The 17139-nt window shown below is 47.6% G+C and overlaps 1 protein-coding gene across 1 annotated transcript in view; it reads left to right on the top strand.

The window, feature by feature from the left end:
* Positions 1–17139, top strand: part of POGLUT2 (protein O-glucosyltransferase 2) — a 124904-nt gene that overhangs the window by 94647 nt on the left and 13118 nt on the right. The gene's annotated exons all lie outside the window — the stretch shown is intronic.

Genomic DNA, 17139 nt, shown 5'->3' with positions numbered 1-17139 from the left:
TTCAAGGCACCACAAACATTCTTTGTAGGATCTAGAACCATAGGTGCATAATAATGGTTATAAAAACTGCATTCTTGGGAGCACATAAAAACTGCAAACAAATATGAAATGTGCTGGGGTTTGCTTATAAATTGTATCACAAGGTCAAGGAGGAAGAGATTGAAACCAAGTGCCTTGGGGAGGATAAGCTACCATAAAGTGCTAAGTCTAAACCTGGTTAAACAAAATCTGTGCTCACTATTTGAAACCCATGTTAGGTATGGTTCAGTCCCTTCCACGCATTTTATATCTAAATATCGCAAGACCAAACTCATCTGTTGATTTTTGGAGAATCTATCTTGGTTTCTATTTTGGAATGAAAGGGTTTTCACTGTGAGTTTTGAACTGTTATCAATTTCATTGGGAAAATAAAAAGGATTTGCTAAAACTATACCAGAAAAACGCTTTTTAGGTTTCTCCCTGGCCGTAGCACCTGCGAAGCAGGTGCTCCGCCCAGGCGAAAACTTTTGTTTACAGTATGGGGGACTTGAATCCGCCCCTTCTGTCATTGGCTAGCTCCATAAATGGAGGCTAGCCATTGGAAGAGAGTGGCTGTCAATCATTCTTTCCCCGTCGGAACGCGATTCGGGGGCGTTTCCGTGTCTTTTTTTAAGTCCCACCCTCTCCTCTTCCCATTGGCTGGAATTTTACCTTCCAGCCAATGGGAAGGGGAGACCACGAAAAACACGCCCCCGAATCCCTACAGGGTGTGCTGTGCTTTCAGTCGACAGCTTGTTTTCGGGAGGCGGTAGACTCCCGAATTTGAAGCTCAAAAGCTGCCGGAAGAAGTCCAGGTGAGTGCTTTGTTTAATTTTCTTGCCTTCCTGCCCCCCCCCCCTCCGCTGTCCGTTCCCGCCCCCCCCCCCCCTCCTGCTGTGTCCCGCCTTCACAAAAAGTTGGACGGTGCCAGGTATTCATTTGCGTTTTCATTTGCGTTGTCCGTTCCTGCCCCCATCCCGCTGTGTCCCGCCTTCACAAAAAGTTGGACGGTGCCAGGTTTTCATTTGCGTTTCGGCTTGCAGGCATATCTGCAGTCTGGTTCAGGAGTCCTCCGTACGTGTAGTATGGAAGGTTTATGTTTGCGCGAGAGAGTACAGGCGGGCACCGTGCCACGTTGGTGGGAGGTGCACGTCTGCAGCCCAGGTTCCATATGCAGTGTATGTTGGCAGAATACATATTTAGGAAGCACGGAGCAAGCGTCGCGGGGCTCTTCGCGCCGCCTAGAAGCCACGAGCATCTGTTTATTGTGCCCGGGGTGCTATTTGCGTGCTCGTATGCAGACAGCACGGTGCCCAAATGGGATATTCCTGTCTGCAAACCTGTAGTGTCACCGGGGCAGAGCGTGGACGGCGGCTGTGTGCACGATCACATAGAGGTGCTCTGAGGGCACGTAGCACACTTAGTATGTCGTGTGTCTGGGGATGTGTGCCTGCCTATGTGTGTGTGTGCCTGTATATGTGTGGTGTGTGGTGTGTGGTGTGTGTGTGTGTGTGTGTGTGTGTGTGTGTGTGTGTGCGCGTGTGTGTGTGTGTGTGTGTGTGTGTGTGCTAGCGTAACTGGGCCTGTATGTGTATGCCTGGGCGTGTGTGCGCATCTGTGTATGTGAGCGTGTGTGTATATCTGTGTGTGCATGCGTGCATGCCTGTGTATGTGAAAGCATCTGTGTGTGTGTTTGCCTGTGTATGTCAAAGCATGTGTGAGTGTGTGTGTGCGCGTGCCTCTGTGTCTGTGTGTGCGTACGTGTCCAGGGCAATGCAATCCTGCACTACTGTCAAGATTAACATAAAAATGAATGTTATGTGTTTGTATCACATTTGCCGTTGTCAGAATAAAAAGAATGCTTATGTGGCCAGGCCTCGACATGGAGTTCCAATTAGCTGTTTCCCTCCAGCCTGAAGTGTGTTTTAGGTCAGGCGGAGCTCAGTGTCGTGGTTCAGGTGAGGGGCGAGTCGAGGTCTGGCATTTTGTTATTTCGAAGCATGTTCCCACTGGTCAGAAATGTGAGCACACACGTGTTTTGAGTTAACTCTTGTTCCCACCCTCTTAGACAGATACGCACGCCCAGGCGTCCTTAGGACAGCAGCGTTTAATATGTGCGGTGTTATCGAGGAGTCTTACATGCTCATGTAAAATGAGCAAAGCAGGGTGCAGTATTGTTGGCGTGCATAGAGAGCGGAGAACAAATAGAAGAACTTTCATTTAGAAGTTTTAGGTAATTCACAGAAATATTGTCTGCCTAAACACAAAATCCCCCGAGTTGGAGGCTGTGATCTGTTTTCAATGACCTCTCGTGGGGAAACGGAGGGGTGCGAGATAGAGAGAGATCAGTGTCTGTCTCAGAGTGTCTCTTGCCTCTTCCTTACTGGTTGTTGCACAGCTCTGACTTTTGAGGTGTCTTAGTCTGTCTTTTTCTGTGTCTGTCTCAGAGTGTCTCTTGCCGCCTCCTTAGTGGACGTTATAAGGCTCTGTCTTTTTGTAGGTCCTATTCTATCACTTTTTTTAGTCTGTCTCAGGGTGTCTCTCGTCACTCCCTTAGGGACTTTGTGGCAGCTCTGTCTCTTTCTAGGCGCTTGCCTGTCTCTTTTTGTAAATGTCTCGTTCTCAGAGTGTCTCTCGTCCCTCCCTTAGTGGACGTTGTGGAAGCTCTCCCTTTTTTTTGGTCATACTCTGTCTCTTTTTGTGTCTATGTCTGTGTCTGTCTCGGAGTGTCTCTTGATGCTGCCCTACTGGATGTTGCGGCAGCACGGTCTTGTTGTAGACCGTAATCTATTTGTGTCTGTCTCACGTCTCCCCCTTTGGGTGTTATAATGAGAACACTCCAGTCTTTCGTCTGTAAGAGTGTCTCTTGTCGATCCGTTAGTGGATATTGCATTGCAGCAGCTCTGTTTGTTTGTAGATCCTAGTCTGTCTCTTTTTGAGTCTGTGGCAGGTCTGTCGCCTTTTTTATGTCGCAATGAGAACGCTTAAGGCTTGGGTCTATCTTAGTTTCAGTTTGATAATGTATCTTGTCACTCCCTTAGTGGACCTTGTGGTAGCTACGTATGTTTGTAGGTCCTAGGCTATCTCTTTTTTGTATGTCTCTGTGCTCTCTTAGTGTTACAATGATAATGCTCAAATCTTTGGACTGTCTCAATGTCTTTTGCATAATGTCTCTTGTCGCTCCCTTAGTGGACATGGTGGCAGCTGTCTTTTTTTAGGTCCTAATATGTCTCTTTTTTTGTGTGTCGCTTTATTTCTTGTTTTTGGTGTTACGATAAGAACACTCAAGACTTTGGTCTCTTCAGAATACCACTTGTCGCTCCCTTAGTGGACATTTTGGCACCACAGTCCTTTTGTAGGTTCCCGTCTGTCTCTTTTTGTAACTGTCCCTGTGTCTGTCTCAGAGTGCCTCTCTCTACTCCTCTTAGTGGATTTTTGCGGCTGCTCCATCTTCTTCCGGATCCTAATCTGCCTTTTAGTGCCTGTCTCAGTTTCTGGTTCATAATGTCTCTTGCCACTCCTTTAGTGAATGTTGCGGTGGCTTTGTCTTTACATCCTAGTCTGTCTCTTTTTGTGTTTATCTCTGTGTCTCTCGTCGCTCTCTTAGTCTTACAATGTCACTCTCAAGATGGCTCCTGCTGCTTCCTTAGTGGACGTTGTGGTGACTCTCTCTATTTGTAGTTCCTCATCTGTCTCTTTTTGTGTGTCTTTTTGGCTTTTCCCTTTGGGTGGTACAATGAGAACTTTCAGTACTTTGATCGGTCCCACAGTGCCTCACACTGCTCCCCAGACACAGATGCTTTCACATACACAGGCAAACACACATACACACATACAGATGCTTTCACATACACAGGCAAACACACACAGATGCGCACAAACACCCAGGCATTCACACACACACTGATGCGCACACACACACTATTGGCAATGTAAATGACAATGCCATTTATTTACCTGTTTTCAAAATCAACACATAAATACAAATTTTGTCATTTACAATGCCAATAGCTCTAACTTTTCCAAAGGCGAAACCTTTGCATTGTAAATGCTTGTTTACATGAGCTAGCCAAGGAATGGAAAAGGCTTGGTCTTGTCTCAGGCAGTCTTCAATTACCGTACTTGAACATGTGATGTGCTCTCAACACCAAATCTTAAGGCAGGTGAGTTTTGGAGCAACCTGAACCAAGTCATCTAAAAAGGGAGTCTGGCCTCTAGAAGGGCGATAAGGCTGGCCATGATTTTTGGGATCGCTAGGACCCTACAAAGAAATTTATTTTCAATTTTATGGAGGCTACCAGGGAGTGTATACACCCAAACGCCAGCCCCATAACACTCCAGAGAGCGGCATTTACTTTTGTACAGAATGATTAGTTCTTTAATGGGTTTTTGGCCCAGTGTATTAGAGAACCTGAAAATACCATCAATGGCCCAGGCAAATTCACAAGCTCTCGGAGTTAAAAGCCCTTCCCAGCCCTTCCCAGCCCTTCCCAACTTAGTGTTTTTGGAAAAATAATACCAGCATAGTTGAAACTCTGAACCTTTGTAATGAGAGCACCATCTATGTTGAGTGTGCAATAGTAGGTCTTTTTAGGGCCACAAATCATACTAATCTGTGATTTCTGATGGTTTATTTTCAAGTTGAGATCCCCATGAAATCATTAAATATATTGAGGAGCAATTGCAAGCCATTGGCAGTACTTGTGATCCAGACTGTGTGTCCGCATATAATATTTATGTATTTATTTATTTTATTTATTTATTTATTTAGTGTCTCTTATATAGCGCGCAGCCACCCCAACGGGGTGTCCTGGCGCTCCAGAGGGTGGGATAGCTCTGTCTTCATGAGTATTAGCAGAACAGGTATGTTTTTAATGCCTTACGAAAGGGGAGTTCTTCCTGGATTGAGCAAATGGCCTGCCGAAGTTTATTCCAGTGGGATGCGGCGCATGTTTGAAAAGTTTTTCCTCCTGATCGCATCTTTTTAAATCTCGGGGTAATAAGGAGGTTTTTAGAACTGGATAGCAGGGATCTGATGTTTTTATAGGGGCGTAAACAGGAGGAAAGATAAGTAGAGCCCTTCCCCTTGATTGCCCTATGAGCCAGTGTAAGGGCTTTGAATTCCACCCTTTTCTGTATCGGTAACCAGTGAAGTGAGCGGCGATGTGGGGAGATGTGTTCTCTAAGGGAAATCCCACACACTAGTCAGACTGCCGAGTTCTGTACTGTTTGAAGCCGATGGCAAAGGCCTGCGGCAAGTCATATACAGACCGTTGGCATAGTCCAAGTGTGATGTAATCAAGGCTTGGACAATAGTTTTCCTTGTATTACTGGGTAGGAAATTAATACGTTTTTTGACCATCCTTATTTTAGAGAAACAGGCGGCAGAGACCGTTTGAACTTGGGTGTGGAAGGAGAGGGTGGAATCCCACCTGACTCCAAGGTTTTTTTACGATTCTTTAGGGGTGGGGGAGTGCTTAAGTCATGTGGCCACCACAGATTAGAGTCCAGGGGAGATGATTGGTGGAAAAAGAGGACCTCTGTCTTTCCAGCATTAAGTCGGAGACAGTTGTTATCCATCCAACATGCGACTTTGCGTAAGCAGTCTTTTAATGGATCAAATGTAGACTCGGAGATGCTATCAAAAGAAAATAGCAGTTGGATGTCATCCGCGTATGAGGTGGCTTTGATTCCAGATTGAGCAATCAGCTCGGCCAAGGGGGAAAAATAAACATTAAAAAGAAAGGGGCTCAAGGAGGAGCCTTGAGGGACTCCCTACTTGAGTGGTCGGTTCTCTGAGGTAAAAGGGGGAGTGAACACCGCCTCTGTACGGTTGGACAAAAAAGAAGATACCCATTTCAGGACCTGGCCTTGGATGCCTTTAGAGTGGAGACGGTCGAGGAGAACAGGATGAGAGACGGTGTCGAAAGCTGGGTACTTAGCGGTTGCCCACTCTAGGGAGGTCTTTGCCTTTGGCTGTCAACACCGTCTCAAGTGCATTTATGTAGAAAAGAAATAAAAAGGGGCTAAAATGCATTCTTTTCTCACCCCCTTGGTGAAATGAAAGGATGTGGTGCAGTCACCATTTGTGCCGAAGTGGACCTGGACCATTGTATCACTATGGAGGTGTAGTAAAAAATCTACCAGACGGGTCCTGCATGGAAACATCAAGGGGTACCCCAACTGGGCCTGGTGCCTTTCCGGCAGATGTCTGTATAATGGCACAAGAAACAACATTGACGTCAATAGAATTACTTAGGGCTAATATTTCCATGCCTTTAGAGGATGGTAACTTTGTTACAGTTATAGGCGACAAATCATTGGAAAACCTTTTTGAAAAAAGACCGACCCACTCCTCTGGGGGAATATGGCATTCTAATTTAGGTTGTTTATCATCTGTGGAGTATGATTTGCTTACCAGAAGGCCCTGGAGTCTCTAGATAGGGCGGCAGCCTGGAGGTCATCCCAGGCCTGCTTGCTTATGTCATTTTTAGGTCTCGCTGAGTCAGCGCATGCGCTGCTCTGCGAGACATTTAGATATTGGGGTTTTTAAAGTGCTGCCTGGTGGCCTAGCGCTTGCGTTCACGCGAGCGTGCACGCGCGCAGCTGCCATCTGCCATCTGCCTCCCTTACAGCGCGCAGCCGCCATCTGTCTTTTCTCTGTGGCAGGTATGAAGATGTTAGGCGGCAGTACTAGGGACGTTCCATTCCCTCCTTCTTTCCACTTGCCCCTCCAAAGACCCCGTCTTCTCACTTCTCCACTCAGAGCAGTGTGGCAGACCCCCCTCTCCCTGCTTTGCTCCTTTCTCCCGGAGGATCTTTCCGCATCCTCCTCACTGTGCTCTTGCTACTAAGGATTTACTGCAGATTAGTCTTCACTGCACTTCTCCATTCCTGTCACTCGGTGTCGCTGCTCTTCTTTCAACAGTGCCTCCTGCTCCCACAGACTCCCTCCTACTTTCCTTCCTACACTCACCATTAGGAATCTCTGCCTTCCTATTGGCGCGTCTCTTTCTCTTCGATGTTGGCCTCTTACCTCGCACCCGTCTGGCATTCCTCCCCTTGCCCCCTTGTCCTTTCCACTGTTTTCTCACATGTTGCTGCCATGAGTCAATGCCCTCCTTCCCTTCACCTTTTAACTAGCCACTGGGAGTTGGGATGGAAACAGCGTTACAGCGCTTCCCTTGTCGGCAAAGCCAATCGTTTACCTTTAATGTGCTATTGCACCCACGCATTATTTAGCCATGCAGCTTACATCTTGCTCAATAAATAAATGTGCCTCTCCCAGCGTTGTCTTACACCTTCTCACCCTCAAGGGTCCTACAGACAGAAATAGAGCCTAACACCCGGGAACCATTGTTATGTTAACATTTCTTCCTTTAAAACAAACCTTTAAACTCTTAAACTCGTGGTGACTTGGATCTGGATTACATGTTTATCACCTTGAACGCTTAAATTGAATAATCTGATACGTCTCACTTCACCAACAAGCATTGGCATAGCCAATAGGTCTCGCCTTTGGGACCTTATAAGTGTTTAGCCATGCACTACTTGATGTTGTTGCACCAAGGATATTGTGCTGGATAACTTGTTCCTTTTCTTATACTTAAACGCTGTCAGACAGCGCAACGAATCACCTCTGTTTGAATATCCTCTGAGGCGGAAGCCGGAGGACTGCACGCTCTTAATTGATTTTTAAACTTGTCACTAATTTTGAATTGAAGTTTTAAAAACGAACGAAGCTCACCTGCACTACAGCGCCGACTCCCAAACGCTAAGGCAGCCCTCCCAGACCCTCCTGACACAGCGAGCCCACCGCTGATACAGAGGGAAACGCCCACACCGCCAGCGCGGTCTCAAGGCGAAGCCACGCCCACTGCAAGGCCACGCCCACCAGAAACTATACTTAAACGCTGTCAGACAGCGCAACGAATCACCTCTGTTTGAATATCCTCTGAGGCGGAAGCCGGAGGACTGCACGCTCTTAATTGATTTTTAAACTTGTCACTAATTTTGAATTGAAGTTTTAAAAACGAACGAAGCTCACCTGCACTACAGCGCCGACTCCCAAGCGCTAAGGCAGCCCTCCAGACCCTCCTGACACAGCGAGCCCACCGCTGATACAGAGGGAAACGCCCACACCGCCAGCGCGGTCTCAAGGCGAAGCCACGCCCACTGCGAGGCCACGCCCACCAGAAACTATACTTAAACGCTGTCAGACAGCGCAACGAATCACCTCTGTTTGAATATCCTCTGAGGCGGAAGCCGGAGGACTGCACGCTCTTAATTGATTTTTAAACTTGTCACTAATTTTGAATTGAAGTTTTAAAAACGAACGAAGCTCACCTGCACTACAGCGCCGACTCCCAAGCGCCAAGGCAGCCCTCCCAGACCCTCCTGACACAGCGAGCCCACCGCTGATAACAGAGGGAAACGCCCACACCGCCAGCGCGGTCTCAAGGCGAAGCCACGCCCACTGCGAGGCCACGCCCATTATACTTACTACAAATGTGCCGGCCATACCAGCGCAGCGGACGAGTGCAGCGGGAGCGCCTAAGGCGCTCCTAAGGTAAGCCCGTCTGCGCCCGTCCGCGCACGGCCGGGCCTAGGGCCAGTACCCCTGCTCGATAAAGCTGCCCCAAAAGTAAGCTACTCGCGTCGGGACCTCCTCAGTCTCAGACCCCCTAGGGCCTCCTCCTGTAAATATGTTCACGACCTGAACGGACCATTTATTAGATGCACTTGTTGCCATCCACTCCAGCTTAAACTCCCTACTCAACCCCATAAGCCTTCAGCCCTTAAACTCGCTTCGCTGAATTGTCGCTCGCTCCCTAAACACGCGATGCGGATAAACCATCTCATAGAAGACCATGATATAGACGTTCTATTCCTGACGGAAACGTGGCTCTCGCCACACTCGGCGTCAGACATGGTGTTGGCAACCCCACCTGGCTTCCTCATTCAGTCCCTACCGCGTCCCTTAGGCAGGGGTGGTGGTGTCGCCATCATCCACCGAGATCATTTCCTCTGCAAAACCAAGGATGCGCAGATTCCAGAGTCTGAAAGCCTGCAGTTCACTATTAAGCTAGACCCGACCAACTCACTCACAGGGCTCCTAGTGTACCGCCCCCCGGGTCACCCAGGCATTTTTTCTAGTGCTCTTCTGGATACAGTTGCTACACAGGCCCACTCCATCACCAACTTCATGATAGTAGGAGACTTGAACATCCACTTCGATGACCCTTTAGATTCTGGGGCTGTCGACCTGATCACCGATCTGGCGGCTCTCGACATCCACCTCCTAAACTCCGGGGCCACTCACAATAAAGGCCACTTGTTGGACCCTGTGTTCACGAGCACCCACACTATGCATACTAATGATTCCCTTCCCCTCCCCTGGACGGACCACTTCCTAGTCTCCTTCCAACTACCAGGGACGTTTAAGAAACCCCAAAAACCACCTACTTATTCCAGGGACAGGGCTTGGCCCAAACTTTCCACCGAAGAATGGGCCAGGACCCTAAAGTCAACCACCCCTGGTCATGCAGAAGACCCGGCTATCGCCGATGGTAAATATAGAGAGTGGATTACTACCTCCCTGGACTCTGTCCTCCCATTTAGAACTCGGGAGGACAAAACTGGGAAACCAGGGTCTGCCCCTTGGTACACCCCGAAACTCCGATCACTACGCAAAAATTGTAAAAAAGCCGAACGAATTTGGAGGAAAAACTGGCAACACTCCAACAAGGAAGCCTACCAAAACTCAGTTAGACTATACAAAACTGCCATTAGGCGCTCCAAAGCTTCACACTACGATACACGGATAAAAGAATCCACTAACTTAGCCAGGGAATCGTTCCTAATCGTAAAAGAGCTTCTGAAAGTACCATCCACTCCTTCCGCCAACACCCCCCCTGTAGACCGTAGCAACGAGTTAGCCACCTACTTCAACGACAAAATTTCCCGCATCTTAGCATCACTTCCCCTTCCCTGCCCGTCTAGCCACATGGACAATGACCCACCCCTCAGCCAGACTGAAAGCAGCATACGCCCCCAACTTGCGAATTTTAGGCCAGTGACCTGCAACGAGGTAGAAGCTACCTTAACTAAAATGAAAAGCGGATCTCCTTTGGACCCCGCACCCATCAGAGTCCTCAAAACTGTAGCCCCCGTCATCACCCCCACTATCACGGAGCTTATAAACAGCTCACTTGCTCAGGGATCTGTTCCCGCTAGCTGGAAGAGTGCAGTTGTGAAGGCACTCCTCAAAAAACCCCAGCTAGACCCAGCAGATATGGCAAACTACCGGCCAATCTCACTTCTCCCAGGCATTAGCAAGGTAGCCGAGAAACTGATCAACGGACAATTGTCTCAGTTCCTTGAGGCTAACAACATCTTACGACAATCCCAAACTGGGTTCCGCCCGGGCCACGGCACAGACACTGCTCTTCTTGCCGTCATCGAGGAGGCAAGGCGCATTTTAGATTCAGGAGGGTCAGTGGCAGTGATCCTCCTGGATCTTAGTGCTGCCTTTGACACAGTCAACCATCGTGTCCTTCTCCATCAGTTGGCGGCAGCTGGGCTTACCGGGACGGCACTCAGATGGATAGAGTCCTTCCTTGCCGGGCGCACGTTCCAGGTATGGGACGGCAACCATCGCTCGTCCACCCTCCCCCTCACGAGCGGGGTCCCTCAGGGATCGTCCCTAAGCCCGACGCTTTTTAATGCCTACATGGCCCCCCTGGAAGACGTGGTAATACCATACGGTATAAAAATAGTGAGCTACGCTGATGACACACAGCTGGTCGTCTCCCTATCCCAACTAGACGACCACCCAGACAACCTGGCTAACTGCCTCACAGAAATCCACGGTTGGATGTGTGATTCATCACTAAAACTAAACGGGTCAAAGACCGAAGTGATGCTCATGGGAAAACAATGGGCGACCATTCCCTCAGCGGTCTGGCCAGAAGTGTTCGGGGAAATTCCCACCCCAAAACACGAAATTAAGACTCTAGGAGTATGGATAGAACCCGAGCTCTCAATGAAAACACAAGCGGCCAAAACTGCAGGTACTTGCTTTGGGCTTATGCGTACTACACGCAGGATTCTTCCCCTACTCCCCCCCGCATCCAGGAAACTATTAGTTTAAGGGCTTATACTATCACGCTTGGACTATAGCAACTTGGTCTACCTGGGGGCCCCTGAGTACACCCTGGCGAAACTGCAACAAACTCAGAATGCAGCAGCCCGTCTACTCATGAACCTTCCCTCCAGAGTGTCAGCGAAACCTGCCATCAAGGCCCTGCACTGGCTCCCTGTGCGCCAAAGGGTGGAATTCAAAGCCATGTGCACGGCCTACAAACTGATCAATGGAGGCGGCCCTTCGATCCTCAGCGACCTGGTTACTCCTTATAAGGCACCCAGATCCCTGCGGTCTGAGAATGAGCACCTGGCCAACATCCCCAAATTCAAAAAGACCCGCACTGGAGGTCGACGATTCTCCGTGAAGGCCTCCACTGGTTGGAATTCACTCCCACGTACCCTCAGACTGGAACCCAATTATTTAAGGTTCAGAAAAAAAACTGAAAACACTCCTATTCCCTAAATAAACGTCATCTCCCCCCCTCCTCCCCCTCATCTGGATAAACAAACTCTCATAGCGCGGGGATGCCCTTGGGTCACCAGGCGCTTTATAAGTCGTTAAAATAAATAAATAAATAAATAAGAAGGGTTTTATATGAACATCTACGTTGTCTAATGACCTCACTATTACTGGGAGATTCCTTAAGTAGCTCATTTAGTTAAGTGCAGCAGTGCATACAGAATGGAACCATTTGTACTGGTGGGGTTCCTTGTGTATGGATTTAATAACCAGCAGGCTTGAGGCAAAGTTGCAGAGACCCTCAAAGCTGGCCAGCACATCCCCAACCTGGGCCTCATCTAATAAGCAGGTCATGACGTCATCACACTTTGCGAACATTACATTTACGAAGAATTTCTCATGGTCTACTTTTGCCCATTATAGGCCAATGACACTTTTTTTTTTTAGAACTTCGGGTCAAGAGGATGACTACGTGTTTGTGGACTATCAGAGGGGCATGTAAAACTAAGTACAAGTGGGTTATGATCACTAAGAATGGATGGTAAGATAAATAATCTTGTAAATGTGGCTTAAAATTGGGTGAAAACAAGATAAAATCAATGGACGAGCCTTTGCCTCTACCTGTAAAGGATGGCTGGCTAGAGTCACCTGCCGTAAAAAAAACAATATTGAAAGATAGATTGTGTTTCATGATGCTCTTATTTAATGCAGCACCGTATGATGTGTGCGTAAAGTACATGAGGTTTTCCTCATGCCAGTCAGTTCTCCCAAAGGCATTGTCACCACTAAATGGGCAGGTAGAGATATTAAAGTCACCTGCCCATAGGGCAGCCCCCCCTATCTCGGTATCTCGAACAGTACTCCGTTATGAATTGGTCTATTTTTTTTACCAGATCAATAGGGTGATTGGAAAAATAATGTAAACTTTTTTTTCATTAAAAGGACATCCAGGAAACGCGGAAATGCTAAATGCAGAATTTGGGGACATGGAGTGCGCAAATGATTATTGCTTCAAATTACGGATCCTTAGCGAAATGAGAACTCTGAACCCCCTTAGATCTGCCTGAGTTTGAGGGTGTAGCAGCCTCACAAAATGATTGAAACCCATCAACATAGAGGTCCTCAAAGGCCAGGTCTCATCATACTCCTTGATTAGCTCTAACCATTCTCGATTATCCAGCTTGTTACCGATGCCCGCAATGTTCGAAGACAAAAGTCTGCTCCGATGTAGCCCAAGTTCAAGGTGTTTCTTGGGGCTGCATGAAGAATGATGCATGGAATGACTGCCTTATGTGTACCAGTCCAATGTCTTCCGGGAGAATAACTCAAAGGGCAGAGAGTCACTCAACATCTGACATGGTGGCCAGAGCCTCAAAGAGGTTTCATGGGCAAAGCATGACATGGGCTTGCGAATCGAATCAGAGCCTTGATCTAGGGGAGGCAGGGAGTTGGTGCGATGGATGCAGGTCGTTAAAAATATTTTAAAAAGCCCCTGTGGCAGAGCTCGAATCATTCCGATGTCTTTTACATGATGGTCCAAACTATTTAAAAGTTGACATACAAGGTGAGGGTTTCTAAAGTTTGTTATGACACAGTCACCCCTTGAAAACTTGGTAGAATAACCCAGACTACCCACTCTCCTGACCATGATGATTTTGTCGACAAGGTTAGTTGGCCAACTTTCATTCACTACACACCAATGCGCGACTTTGTTTCTTAGGCGTTGATCATGTGGGAGAGATTGAGATCAGAGGGCTAGTTCTCAGGCAGAGACCTATCTCCAAATCAACTTGTTGGAGGTGCGGGAAATTCATTAGGCATTGAAAGCGTTTGTACCACTTACCAAAGGGCTGACTCCACATTATGCAGGATGTACTTTTGTACTTTAGGCTCACTCCAGAGGAAGATTCATTAAGTCCGGCTAATACCGTACAAAATCTCGGAGTGCTAATGGATGCCAACCTCCAAATGGTGTCTCAAGCTAACAAAACTATTCAAGTCTGTTTTGTTCTAATCTGCATGCTGCGAAAGACTCTCCCCCTATTACCAAATGACTCCCGAGCATTGGTGGTGAGAAGTATAGTGCTAAGCAGGCTGGATTACAGCAACTCCCTATATTTGGGGGCTCCCCAGTATATCATCCAGGGGTTGCAACAGGTGCAGTCTGCAGCAGCAAAGTTGGCTCTGAATAGATCATGGAGCTCCTCCACAACTATGGCACTGAGGGATCTCCATTGGCTGCCAATAAAAGAGCAGATTAGCTTCAAGTCATTATGCATCGTCTTCAGAGCGGTTCATGGAAGCGGACCACTACCCTTGCAGGAAAAATGTAACTGGTATGAGCCTCCCAGACACTTACGGTCTGCTAACACAGGCTTAATATCTATTCCCAGATTTAAACGATCCGGAATGGGGGGCAGAGCTTTCAGTGTAGCAGCTGCACAGTTATGGAATGGGCTGCCACTGAATCTTAGGTAAGCTGACTCATTGCTGGGTTTTAGAAAGGGTTTGAAAACCCTACTGTTTCCCAGAAGTTATTCAATCTGTCATCATCACCTGAGCCATAGGTACAGTTGTTCCTCGATTGTCTGATCGCCAGGATACCCGTAGGGTGATAGTAGCGCTATACAAAAACTCACTACAATACAATACTTTTTTTTAGGTTGTTAAAAACGTGCTATAGTTTTCAGAGGAAAGAGCAAATTAAACTGCCTGATAAATTCATTTTCAATGTCTGTACTTCTCTGATCAAGGTGATTTTATTTTTATTTTTTATACACACTTTTTATTTCGAATAAACATCAGTCTTTACAGCAGGTTAGATGTTTTAGATCAGATCATACGGATAACATACCTTACTTTATACGTGGTCGCATCAGGTTTCAGACCCCAATTACCGTAAACAGATTTCAAGTTTCACTATTGCAGTAGATCGATCCCTTCCCTCCCACCTCACAGTTCGTCTGTGGGGGAGATACACAGTCCACCCCTAGCTGTGTTCCATTTAGCCCACTTTAGGTCCTATTTCTTCGGACAGCCTCTGTTCTTGAACACCTCTTTTTCTGCAACCATGGATTTATTCATATCTGTTTCCCGCCCCGGTATCAAGAGGGTGTCCCCGAGTCCCCATTTTGGGCTATGTTTCTTTTAGCTAGGACCATGTCCCAGGATTGCTCAGTGTGCGTTAAATCAGTTGTGTCCCATATATTAACTAGGCAGAGTCTTGCGGATCAAGTAAGCTCCTTCCCACTCGTGTCCCCGAGTTTGGCTACAACTCCCTCCAAAATAGGGCTGAATTGCAGGGTGTTCCCAGAGCGTGTGGTAGTATGTTCCCTCCTGGGTACAGTGCCTTAGACACTCCGAAGTCTGTCTCCTTCTCATTTTCACCAGAGTCCCCCTCCCCAAACCCCCCGAGAAGTATGTCCTATGAAGGATTTTGAGTTGGACGAGCCTTCACCTCATTGGTATGGCTACCTCTCGGGGGGAAGAGAGAGCTCCCTGCCACTCGTCTTCATCTAAGCTCCCCACGGCTGCCTCCCATTGGTGAGCTAAGGGGTAGAAGAGGGTCTGGTCTGCTATTCATCAGTTTCCGATATGTTAATGATGTTGCTTTGCGGTTCATAGGCTCTGTAAGGAGCATGTCCTCCAACGGGGATGCCTCTGGCAAATCTGTCCCACAGGGAAACACAGACTTTATAGTATGGCTTATTTGTAAATACCTGAAGGCCTCTGTGTTCGCTAGTTGGTACTCTACTTGTAGGTCAGTAAACGGGATCACCCGTCTCTTTTGCACAGATCTCCCACAGCGAGATACCTATTGTGTCCCACTTGTCGAAACCAGGGCATTTACCCAAATGTACCCAGTTGCTCTGACTCCCATAAAGGCGTTGCTTTTGTTAACGTCTTATGTCAACCCAGTTTCTTAGATGCTTGGTGCCATTTTGCTATGGTATGAGCAGTGGGTTCTGTGAGTCGCTGGTGCTTAGGGTTGGTGTACAGGGCTCTTTGATAGCCCCCTGGGCTCATTAACCATTTGTCCATTTGGTAGACCGGGTCAAGTTGCGGGCCATAGATCCACTGGTTTATTACAGCTAGTTGGGAAGCCCAATAATATTTTTTGAGCTCGGGTAGGGCGTTTCCTCCGTCGTACCACCCTTTTGTCAGTTTCAATGTAGCTATACGTGGGTTTTTTTCATCCCATAATAGGGTCCTCCCTGCGCTCTCTATGTTAGTAAAATATGTAACTGGGACCAAAAATGGGGTGTTTTTCGCAGTATGTATAAAAACCAGGGCAGTGCCAGTATTTTGAATAGTGCCACTCTGCCCAGGAGTGTGAGGGGGAGAGCTTGCCAATGTCACACATCATTGTGTAGTCATTTTAGTGGACCCTGGAGGTTGGTATTATAAAAGAGGGTTGGGTCTGATGTTATATAAATTCCTAGGTATCTAAATCCCGTTGCCGCCACTGTGACTGTATAATTGAATGGTGTTCGTGGCTCCGTGCCACAGATCATGAATTGTGTGGATTTTTTCCAGTCTATATTGTATCCTGAGTGGTTACCAAAGATCGCAAATATATGTAAGCTCATATGGATAGAAACTGTCGGGCCGCTATTATATAACAAAATATCAGCATATAAGGAGATTTTATCTTCATGCTGTTCTGTCCATTTCATTCCTCTAATCATGGGGTCCCCCGCACCCAGGTCGCCAGCGCCTCTAACATTAAGGCAAATATGAGAGGCGACAGAGGGCAACCCTGTCGAGTCCCCCTCCCCCGTTTGAATTGTCGTGATGTGTGGCGGTTAACAACTATTTGTGCCATCAGGTCAGTGTATAGGAGTTTGATCCACGTCATGTTCTTGGGGCTGAAGCCCATGCGGGACAGTACTGCAAATAGATAAGGCCCTTCGATCGTGTTGAATGCTATTTTGGCATCCAGTGAAAGCAGGGCCACATCTCCCTGTATCGTATCTATCTTTCCAAACACTCCATGCAGCCGGCAGAGATTAAGGGCAGTGCGCCGTCCCGGTATGAAGCCTGACTGATCTGGATGTACTAGTTTATTAATGATGGGAAGTAGTCGATTAGCCAGTGCTGTGGCCAAAACTTTTGTTTCTGCATTAAGCAGTGAAATGGGTCAGGAGGGAGCCCTTCTGGAAGCTTTCTTGATACATAGTGCAAAGAGGAGATATTTTCTTAGAGGCCGTCAGCTTTAGCAGTTCAATAGGGAGCCCGTTGGAACCCATAGCTTCCATCGATTTTATGCCCCGCATGGCTACTGCTATCTCTTCCTCCGTGAGGTCCCCCTCAGGGGAGTCTCGATCCTCCGGGGTCAAGGAACAGGCATATATATTTGGGCAAAATAAGAGGCTAATATCTCTGTGATCTGCTGTCGATCTCTAAACTCTATTCTCTCATTATTCCGTAGTTGGGCTACCCACCTCTGGGCCCAATGCCGTTTTTCCAGCCATGCCAAGAGTTTGCCTGTTTTGTCACCTAGCTGGTATATTTTG

This window comes from Lissotriton vulgaris (assembly GCF_964263255.1).
Source record: "Lissotriton vulgaris chromosome 8 unlocalized genomic scaffold, aLisVul1.2 SUPER_8_unloc_1, whole genome shotgun sequence".
NCBI classification, from domain to species: Eukaryota; Metazoa; Chordata; class Amphibia; order Caudata; family Salamandridae; genus Lissotriton; species Lissotriton vulgaris.
The sequence above is the reverse complement of the archived record's forward strand: the minus strand, read 5'-3'. Positions and strand labels throughout refer to the sequence as shown.